The sequence below is a fragment of the Cetorhinus maximus genome, unplaced genomic scaffold (genome assembly GCF_964194155.1).
Source record: "Cetorhinus maximus unplaced genomic scaffold, sCetMax3.hap1.1 HAP1_SCAFFOLD_829, whole genome shotgun sequence".
NCBI classification, from domain to species: domain Eukaryota; kingdom Metazoa; phylum Chordata; class Chondrichthyes; order Lamniformes; family Cetorhinidae; genus Cetorhinus; species Cetorhinus maximus.
Genome location: NW_027596771.1, coordinates 57,725 through 67,378, shown reverse-complemented (window position 1 = coordinate 67,378; position 9,654 = coordinate 57,725). Strand labels below are relative to the sequence as shown.

General features: G+C 52.9%; 2 non-coding genes across 2 annotated transcripts; both read right to left on the bottom strand.

Moving 5' to 3' along the window:
* Positions 1-241: 241 nt before the first annotated feature.
* Positions 242-425, bottom strand: LOC144674844 (U2 spliceosomal RNA). Its single transcript, XR_013574648.1, has one exon. It is a non-coding gene; the product is annotated as a U2 spliceosomal RNA (small nuclear RNA).
* Positions 426-3,776: 3,351 nt separating this feature from the next.
* On the bottom strand, positions 3,777-3,959 carry LOC144674834 (U2 spliceosomal RNA). The gene has a single exon (XR_013574640.1). It is a non-coding gene; the product is annotated as a U2 spliceosomal RNA (small nuclear RNA).
* Between the last annotated feature and the right edge of the window lie 5,695 nt (positions 3,960-9,654).

Here is a 9,654-nt window from a genome sequence, read left to right as displayed (position 1 = left end):
GTTTCCATCAGGGATCTGGACGTAGCGTCCAATCTGCTGCCGGCCCTGCCAGCGAGTGTTGGGTGAGAGTGCGTGTTTTTTGTGTGTAGCTGCTGCGGGTGAGTGAGTGAGTGAGAGAGAGAGAGAGAGAGAGAGAGAGAAAGAAAGAAAGTTGGATTTTGGAACATGTACATGTTGAGAAGTAAAGAAAGCAGATGTTTGTAAGAAAACTATTTTTAGCATTGAAAATCCCCTGGAAAGGGGAGGGTGCACCGTTCCCAGAGATACTGCAATACCGGGTCGATGTGTGGAGTGGACGGAGCAAGCCCCTATTCCATCTCCCTGCTCCAAAAATCAATTTAATATATGGTCCCCAGATAAGGGACGTATCAGATATTAAACTGATAAGAACAGATTTTTTTTTTTTTTTTTTTTTGTAAAAATATACTTTATTCATAAAATATCTTCAATCACATTCCAAACCATTTCAAAAACAACCTTACAAGGGTACAATCCAGGGTTAAACTTTTACAAAATGTATCACCAGGTGCATTAGTACAAACAATATTACAATCATTTACAGCCTTTCATTTTGATCTGTACAGCCCGAGGGGCTCTAAACAGTTCCCAGTCTCTCGGTGCGCTGTGGTAGAAAGGTCTTAGACAGCGACCCTTCCCCATTGCGCCTTTGCGGCAGCTGCCCCAAGCTTTAGTGCGTCCCTCAGCACGTAGTCCTGGACTTTGGATTGTGCCAGTCCGCAACAATCGGTCGGGGACAACTCTTTGTGCTGGAAGACCAACAAGTTTCGGGCAGACCAAAGCGCCTCTTTCACCGAGTTGATGATCCTCCAGCTGCAGTCGATGTTTGTCTCGGTGTGTGTCCCTGGGAACAGCCCGTAGAGCACAGAGTCCTGTGTCACAGAACTGCTCGGGATGAACCTCGACAGCAACCACTGCATCTCTCTCCAGACTTTCTTTGCAAAGGCACAATCCACAAGGAGGTGGACAACGGTCTCTTCCCCACCACAGCCACCTCGAGGGCAACGTGCAGAGGGGGTGAGCTTCCTGGCGTGTAGGAAGGATCTGACGGGGAGGGCCTTTCTCACCACCAGCCAAGCTACGTCTTGGTGCTTGTTGGAAAGTTCTGGCGATGAGGCATTCTGCCAAATGACTTTGACAGTCTGCTCGGGGAACCATCCCACAGGGTCCACCCTCTCCTTATCCCTCAGGGCCTCTAGGACGTTACGTGCTGACCACTGCCTGATGGACTTGTGGTCAAAGGTGTTTTTCTGCATCAATTTTTCCACCAGGGACAGGTGGTACGGCACGGTCCAACTACTTGGAGCGTTCCGCGGCAGCGTGGCCAGACCCATCCTTCGCAACACCGGGGACAGGTAGAACCTCAGCACGTAGTGACACTTGGTGTTTGCGTACTGAGGGTCTACGCACCGCTTGATGCAGCCGCACACAAAGGTGGCCATCAGTATGAGGGCGATGTTGGGCACGTTTTTTCCCCCTTTATCTAGAGGCTTGTAGATCGCGTCCCTGCGGACACGATCCATTTTCGACCTCCAGATAAAGCGGAAGATGGCTCGAGTGATCGCCGTCGCGCAGGAGTCTGGAATGGGCCAGACCTGCGCCACGTACAGCAACAGCGAGAGTACCTCACACCTGATGACCAGGTTCTTACCCGCAATGGAGAGGGAGCGTCGCTCCCACATGCCCAGTTTCCTCTTCACCATAGCCACTCGCTCCTTCCAGTTTCTAACGCATGCCCCGGTCCCTCCGAACCATATCCCCAGCACCTTCAGGCCGTCAGCCCTGACAGTGAAGGGGACAAAGGATCGGTCAGCCCAGTTCCCAAAGAACATGGCCTCGCTCTTCCCACGATTTACCTTGGCTCCCGAGGCCAGTTCGAACTGGTCGCAGATGTGCATCAGTCTGCGCACCGACAGCGGATCCGAGCAGAAGACGGCGACGTCGTCCATGTACAGGGAGGCTTTTACCTGAGTGCCTCCACTGCCTGGGATCGTCACTCCTCTTATGCCCGGATCCTTCCTGATGGACTCGGCAAAGGGTTCTATGCAACACACGAAAAGGACAGGCGAGAGAGGACAGCCCTGCCTGACTCCAGATTTAATCGGAAAGCTATCCGTTTCCCACCCATTGATTGAGACCGCGCTACTGATGTTAGTGTAGAGCAGTTGGATCCAATTTCGAATTCCCTCCCCAAAGCCCATTTTGGAGAGCACATCCCCCATGTAGGTGTGCGATATTCTGTCAAAGGCCTTCTCCTGATCCAAGCTGATGAGGCAGGTATCCACACCCCTGTCCTGTACATAGGCAATCGTATCCCTGAGCAGCGCCAGGCTGTCAGAGATCTTCCTGCCTGGCACAGAGCAGGTCTGGTCAGGGTGAATCACCAATTCCAGAGCGGATTTGACCCGGTTGGCGATGACCTTGGACAGAATCTTATAGTCCACATTCAACAGTGAAATGGGTCGCCAATTTCTAATTTCCTCCCTTTCCCCCTTGTGCTTGTAGATGAGGGTGATGATGCCTTTCCTCATGGATTCTGACATACTACCGGTCAGGAGCATACTCTCGTACACTCGTAGCAGGTCTGGGCCGATCAAGTCCCACAGAGCCGAATACAACTCCGCCGGCAAGCCGTCGCTTCCGGGGGTTTTACTCTTCTCGAAGGACTCGAGGGCCTTAGTCAGTTCCTCAGGAGTTAGCGGTTTGTCCAGGCTCTCCCGCGTACTGTGGTCTAAGACCTCCGTGATAGAGGACAGGAAGGACTGGGAGGCCGTGCTGTCCGTGGGCTTCACGTCATACAGTCCGGCATAAAAGGATTTGCTGATCCTCAGAATGTCGGACCGTGATGACTTTACTGAGCCGTCTTCTTCCTTCAGGCTGCTGATCACAGAGCGCTCTCTGTGTACCTTTTGGAAGAAGAAACGTGAGCACGTCTCATCCTGCTCCACGGAGCGGACTCTGGAACGGAAGATGATCTTGGAGGCCTCCGAGGCAAAGTGCGAGGCTTGCTGGCCCTTCACCTCTTGGAGCTCCTCCTTGACATCGACCCCCATCGACTGCAGCCGGAGCAGATTCTGCATCTTTTCCTGGAGTCGGGACATTTCCCTCTGTTCCTTTCTAGCTTTCTGGGTGCCTTTGAGGATGAAGAACCTCTTGATGCTTCCCTTGATCACTTCCCACCAGTGTGTCAGGGACTCAAAGAGGGGTTTCACGGTTCTCCAACCTTTGTAATCCCTCTTGAGCTCCTCAATGTTCTCTGGGGTCAGCAGTTGCACATTTAGCTTCCATGCCCCCCTGCCCACCCTCAGGTCTTCCTCCAAGTGGCAGTCCGCCAGTAGGAGGCAGTGGTCAGAGAAGAACACCGGCTTGACCTCGGTGGATCTGACTGTGAATGCACGGGACACAAACAGGAAGTCTATCCTGGAACGAATGGACCCGTCTGGCCGCGACCAGGTGTATCTACGCTGCGCTCCGTCTGCAGGGTTGCTGAAGACGTCGTGCAGCTTGGCATCCTTAACTGTTTCCATCAGGGATCTGGACGTAGCGTCCAATCTGCTGCCGGCCCTGCCGGCGAGTGTTGGGTGAGAGTGCGTGTTTTTTGTGTGTAGCTGCTGCGGGTGAGTGAGTGAGTGAGAGAGAGAGAGAGAGAGAGAGAGAAAGAAAGAAAGTTGGATTTTGGAACATGTACATGTTGAGAAGTAAAGAAAGCAGATGTTTGTAAGAAAACTATTTTTAGCATTGAAAATCCCCTGGAAAGGGGAGGGTGCACCGTTCCCAGAGATACTGCAATACCGGGTCGATGCGTGGAGTGGACGGAGCAAGCCCCTATTCCATCTCCCTGTTCCAAAAATCAATTTAATATATGGTCCCCAGATAAGGGACGTATCAGATATTAAACTGATAAGAACAGATTTTTTTTTTTTTTTTTTTTGTAAAAATATACTTTATTCATAAAAATCTTCAATCACATTCAAAACCATTTCAAAAACAACATTACAAGGGTACAATCCAGGTTAAACTTTTACAAAATGTATCACCAGGTGCATCAGTACAAACAATATTACAGTCATTTACAGCCTTTCATTTTGATCTGTACAGCCCGAGGGGCTCTAAACAGTTCCCAGTCTCTCGGTGCGCTGTGGTAGAAAGGTCTTAGACAGCGACCCTTCCCCATTGCGCCTTTGCGGCAGCTGCCCCAAGCTTTAGTGCGTCCCTCAGCACGTAGTCCTGGACTTTGGATTGTGCCAGTCCGCAACAATCGGTCGGGGACAACTCTTTGTGCTGGAAGACCAACAAGTTTCGGGCAGACCAAAGCGCGTCTTTCACCGAGTTGATGATCCTCCAGCTGCAGTTGATGTTTGTCTCGGTGTGTGTCCCTGGGAACAGCCCGTAGAGCACAGAGTCCTGTGTCACAGAACTGCTCGGGATGAACCTCGACAGCAACCACTGCATCTCTCTCCAGACTTTCTTTGCAAAGGCACAATCCACAAGGAGGTGAACAACGGTCTCTTCCCCACCACAGCCACCTCGAGGGCATCGTGCAGAGGGGGTGAGACTCCTGGCGTGTAGGAAGGATCTGACGGGGAGGGCCTTTCTCACCACCAGCCAAGCTACGTCTTGGTGCTTGTTGGAAAGTTCTGGCGATGAGGCATTCTGCCAAATGACTTTGACAGTCTGCTCGGGGAACCATCCCACAGGGTCCACCCTCTCCTTATCCCTCAGGGCCTCTAGGACGTTACGTGCTGACCACTGCCTGATGGACTTGTGGTCAAAGGTGTTTTTCTGCATCAATTTTTCCACCAGGGACAGGTGGTACGGCACGGTCCAACTACTTGGAGCGTTCCGCGGCAGCGTGGCCAGACCCATCCTTCGCAACACCGGGGACAGGTAGAACCTCAGCACGTAGTGACACTTGGTGTTTGCGTACTGAGGGTCTACGCACCGCTTGATGCAGCCACACACAAAGGTGGCCATCAGTATGAGGGCGATGTTGGGCACGTTTTTTCCCCCTTTATCTAGAGGCTTGTACATCGCGTCCCTGCAGACACGATCCATTTTCGACCTCCAGATAAAGCGGAAGATGGCTCGAGTGATCGCCATCGCGCAGGAGTGTGGAATGGGCCAGACCTGCGCCACGTACAGCAACAGCGAGAGTACCTCACACCTGATGACCAGGTTCTTACCCGCAATGGAGAGGGAGCGTCGCTCCCACATGCCCAGTTTCCTTTTCACCATAGCCACTCGCTCCTTCCAGTTTCTAACGCATACCCCGGTCCCTCTGAACCATATCCCCAGCACCTTCAGGCCGTCAGCACTGACGGTGAAGGGGACAAAGGATCGGTCAGCCCAGTTCCCAAAGAACACGGCCTCGCTCTTCCCACGATTTACCTTGGCTCCCGAGTCCAGTTCGAACTGGTCGCAGATGTGGATCAGTCTGCACACCGACAGCGGATCAGAACAGAAGACGGCGACATCGTCCATGTACAGGGAGGCTTTGATCTGAGTGCCTCCACTGCCTGGGATCGTAACTCCTCTAATGCCCGGATCCTTCCTGATGGACTCAGCAAAGAACAGGCGAGAGAGGACAGCCCTGCCTGACTCCAGATTTAATTGGAAAGCTATCTGATTCCCACCCATTGATTGAGACTGCGCTACTGATGTTAGTGTAGAGTAGGATCCAACTGGATCCAATTGCGAATTCCCTCCCCAAACCCCATTTTGAGAGCACATCCACCATGTAGGTGTGCGATATTCTGTCAAAGGCTTTCTCCTAATCCAGGCTGATGAGGCAGGTGTCCACACCCCTGTCCTGCACATAGGCAATCGTATCCCTGAGCAGCGCCAGGCTGTCAGAGATCTTCCTGCCCGGCACAGTGCAGGTCTGGTCAGGGTGTATCACCAATTCCAGAGCGGATTTGACCCGATTGGCGATGACCTTGGACAGAATCTTATAGTCCACATTCAACAGTGAAATGGGTCGCCAATTTCTAATTTCCTCCCTTTCTTCCTTGTGCTTGTACATGAGGGTGATGATGCCTTTCCTCATGGATTCTGACATACTGCCGGCCAGGAGCATACTCTCGTACACCCCTAGCAGGTCTGGGCCCATCCAGTCCCACAGAGCCCAATACAACTCCGCCGGCAAGCCGTCGCTTCTGGGGAGATTTACTCTTCTCGAAGGACTCAAGGGCCTAAGTCAGTTCGTCAGGAGTTCGCGGTTTGTCCAGCCTCTCCCGTGTACTGTCGCCTAAGACCTCCGTGATAGAGGACAAGGAGGACTGGGAGGCCGTGCTGTCCGTCGGCTTCACGTCATAAAATCCGGCATAAAAGGATTTGCTGATCCTCAAAATGTCGGACTGCGCTGACTTTACTGATCTGTCTTCTTCATTCAGGCTGCTGAACACAGAGCTCTCTCTCTGTTCCTTTTGGAAGAAGAAACGTGAGCACGTCTCATCCTGCTCCACGGAGCGGACTCTGGAACGGAAGATGTTCTTGGAGGCAAAGTGCGAGGCTTGCTGGCTCTTCACCTCTTGGAGTTCTTCCTTGACATCGACCCCCACCGACTGCAGCCGGAGCAGATTCTGCATGTTTTTCTGGAGTCGGGACATTTCCCTCTCTTCCTTTCTAGCTTTCTGGATGCTTTTGAGGATGAAAAACCTCTTGGTGTTTCCCTTGATCGCTTCCCACCAGTGTGTCAGACTCAAAGAGGGGTTTCATGGTTCTCCAACCTTCATAAGCCCTCTTGAGCTCCTCAATGTTCTCTGGGGTCAGCAGTTGCACGAATAGCTTCCATGCCCCCCTGCCCACCCTCAGGTCCTTCTCCAAGTGGCAGTCCGCCAGTAGGATGCAGTGGTCAGAGAAGAACACCGGCTTGACCTCGGTGGATCTGACTGTGAATGCACGGGACACAAAGAGGAAGTCTATCCTGGAACGAATGGACCCGTCTGGCCGCGACCAGGTGTATCTACGCTGCGCTCCGTCTGCAGGGTTGCTGAAGACGTCGTGCAGCTTGGCATCCTTAACTGTTTCCATCAGGGATCTGGACGTAGCGTCCAATCTGCTTCCGGCCCTGCCGGATCGTCCAGCCGCATCGATGATGCAGTTGAAGTCCCCGCCCAGAATGACCGGCCTGGAGGTCGCCAGCAGCAGTGGGAGCTGCTGAAAAACCTCCAGCCGCTCAGCCCCTTGTGCCGGGCCGTACACGTTAATTAACCGGAGTGGAGCGTTCTTGTACATTACGTCTGCTACCAGGAGTCGCCCGCCCACCACCTCCTTGACCTCGGAGACGGTGAAGTTGCCTCCCCGCAGCAGAATACCCAGGCCGGAGGAACGAGAGTCGTTTCCGCCCGACCAGATCGATGGCCCGTGGGACCACCATCGTGACCATTGCCTGTAGGAGCTGAGGTGCGGTATCGCACACTCCTGCAGAAACAACAGGTCAGCTTTGACCTTGGCTAGGTAGTCCAAGGTCGCAACACATCGCGTAGTAGATTTAATGCTACGCACATTTATGGATACAATCTTTAAACCCATATTAAAGCATTTATTCTCCTACCAAACCCACTGTCTCTGAGAGTCCCAGACCTTTAGTCTGCTCCTTCATACCCGTAGTGAGCTCAAATTCCTTCACTTTGGATGGGCTGAGGTAGATCTCCTTGGCCGTGTTCTGCTCCGGTGGCATCTGGAGGTTCACGTAGTGAGCGGATTTTGAGATGACCTTTGCTGGAGAAGCTTCTCCAAAACTCACCCCCTCTGGGGGGTTGCTGTTCCCGGCTTCCTGGAGCTGGGGTGCGATGATTGCCTCACTGCTCCCAGATTCCAGGGGCTGTGGTGCACTGGCCTCCTCAGGTTGCAGGCCAAGTTGGGGTGCGCTGGTCTCCTTGTTGTCTCCAATTTTCTGGAGCTCGGGTGTCTCGTCCTCCAACGCCCTGGAGCTTTGCCGCCTCTTCTGTCGGTGCCGCTCTGGCACTTCCTCATCCGAAGAGCTGCTGCCCTTGTCATCCGTGTCGGATGGGAGACGCCTCTTGCCGCTTCTCTGGGAAACGCCTTTGCTTCTTCTTCGCTCCCTCTTACTTTTCTTGTTCTTCACCGTCCGCCACTCCCCCTGCTGCTTTTCCACTGCTGCCTCCTCCTCCATTGATTCGCTGTCCTGAGGACTGGAAGGTTCAGGGGGTAGTGCTGTTGATTGGCTCTCTGTTGCCTCAATCTCTTTCTCCACCTTGTCTCTCTCTGTGTCCTCCTTTGTCCCGTTGAGCTCCCTGGGGGCCTTGGTGGTTGGAGTGACACGGAACATTTCTTCTGCTTCCCCGTGGTCGGCTTTGGCTGCCTGTGCGTAAGTACGGCAGCGTTTGGGGCAGGTCCTGTAGAGGTGACTTGCCTCGCCACACAGGTTGCAGCACTTGGCCTGTTTGCAGTCTTTTGTCTGGTGCCCTTCCTGTTTGCAGATCTTGCAGAGGGAGGCGCTGCAGTTGGCCGCCACATGACCAGCCTTGCCGCATGAGCGACAATGCTTGGGTTGCCCAGCGTAGACCAGGTAGCCACGGTTTCCCCCGATAGCGAAACTGGAAGGAGGGTGGAAAATGGCTCCCTTACCATCGGTCTTTAGCGTGACCTTAAACAGGCGTTTGCCTGTCCAGATCCCCAAGTCGTCTCGAATCTCGGTGCCGCTCCCCACCTTATCGAAGTACCTGGTGAGGAAGGTGACCACGTCGGCGACAGGGACGAAGGGGTTGTACACATGCACCATCACCTCACGTTCCCGTTGCAACGGCAGAGAAAAGTGCGGCTCCGCCGTCAGGATTTTCATCTCCGGCAGGTCTCTCTTCTCCTCGAACACCCTCAGGAGCCGGACGCAGTCTGCCACCCGCTTGAACGTCACGTCAAAATAACCGCCTTTGCGGGAGTCGTGCAGGGTGAAGATCTCCGTAGCTTGGAAGCCGCACGCCTTCAACAGGATCCTCCTGGTGAAGAAGCCCCGATCCATAGGTGATCCTCCTTCGCTGTGGTTCACCGTGACTCGGACGGTGATAGGTAACCCACGGTATGGATTTCGATTGCGATTGGTTATAGCCCTTCCATCCCGACCTTGCCTTGGTAGGACCATGGTGTCGCCCCTGCAACACTTGATCTTAGCCAAAAGGCCGAGAAGCGATTCCATTCGCCTTCCTTGTTACCTGCTGTACCTGCATACTAGCTTTCAGCGATTCGTGCGCGAGGACACCCAGATCCCTCTGTGCTGAAGCATTTCTGAAGTTTCTCTCCATTTGAATAATAAGTCGCCTTTTTATTCTTCTGACCAAAATGGATAACCGCACACTTATTAAACTTATTTAACTTAGTTAAACTCCATCTGCCAAATTTTGGCCCATTCACCTAACCTGTCCATATCCATTTGTAAATTTCTTATTTCTTCATTGCAACTTACTTTCCCACCTATTTTGGTGTCATCTGCAAATTTAGCTATAGTACCTTCTACTCCTGAATCCAAGTAAATAGTTGGGGCCCGAGGACCGAACCCTGTGGCACCCCACTAGTTACAGCTTGGCATCCACAAAAGACCCATTTATCTTGACTCTCTGCTTTCTGTTGGTTAGCCAATCCTCTATCCAAGCTAATATATTACCCTTAGCTGCGTGT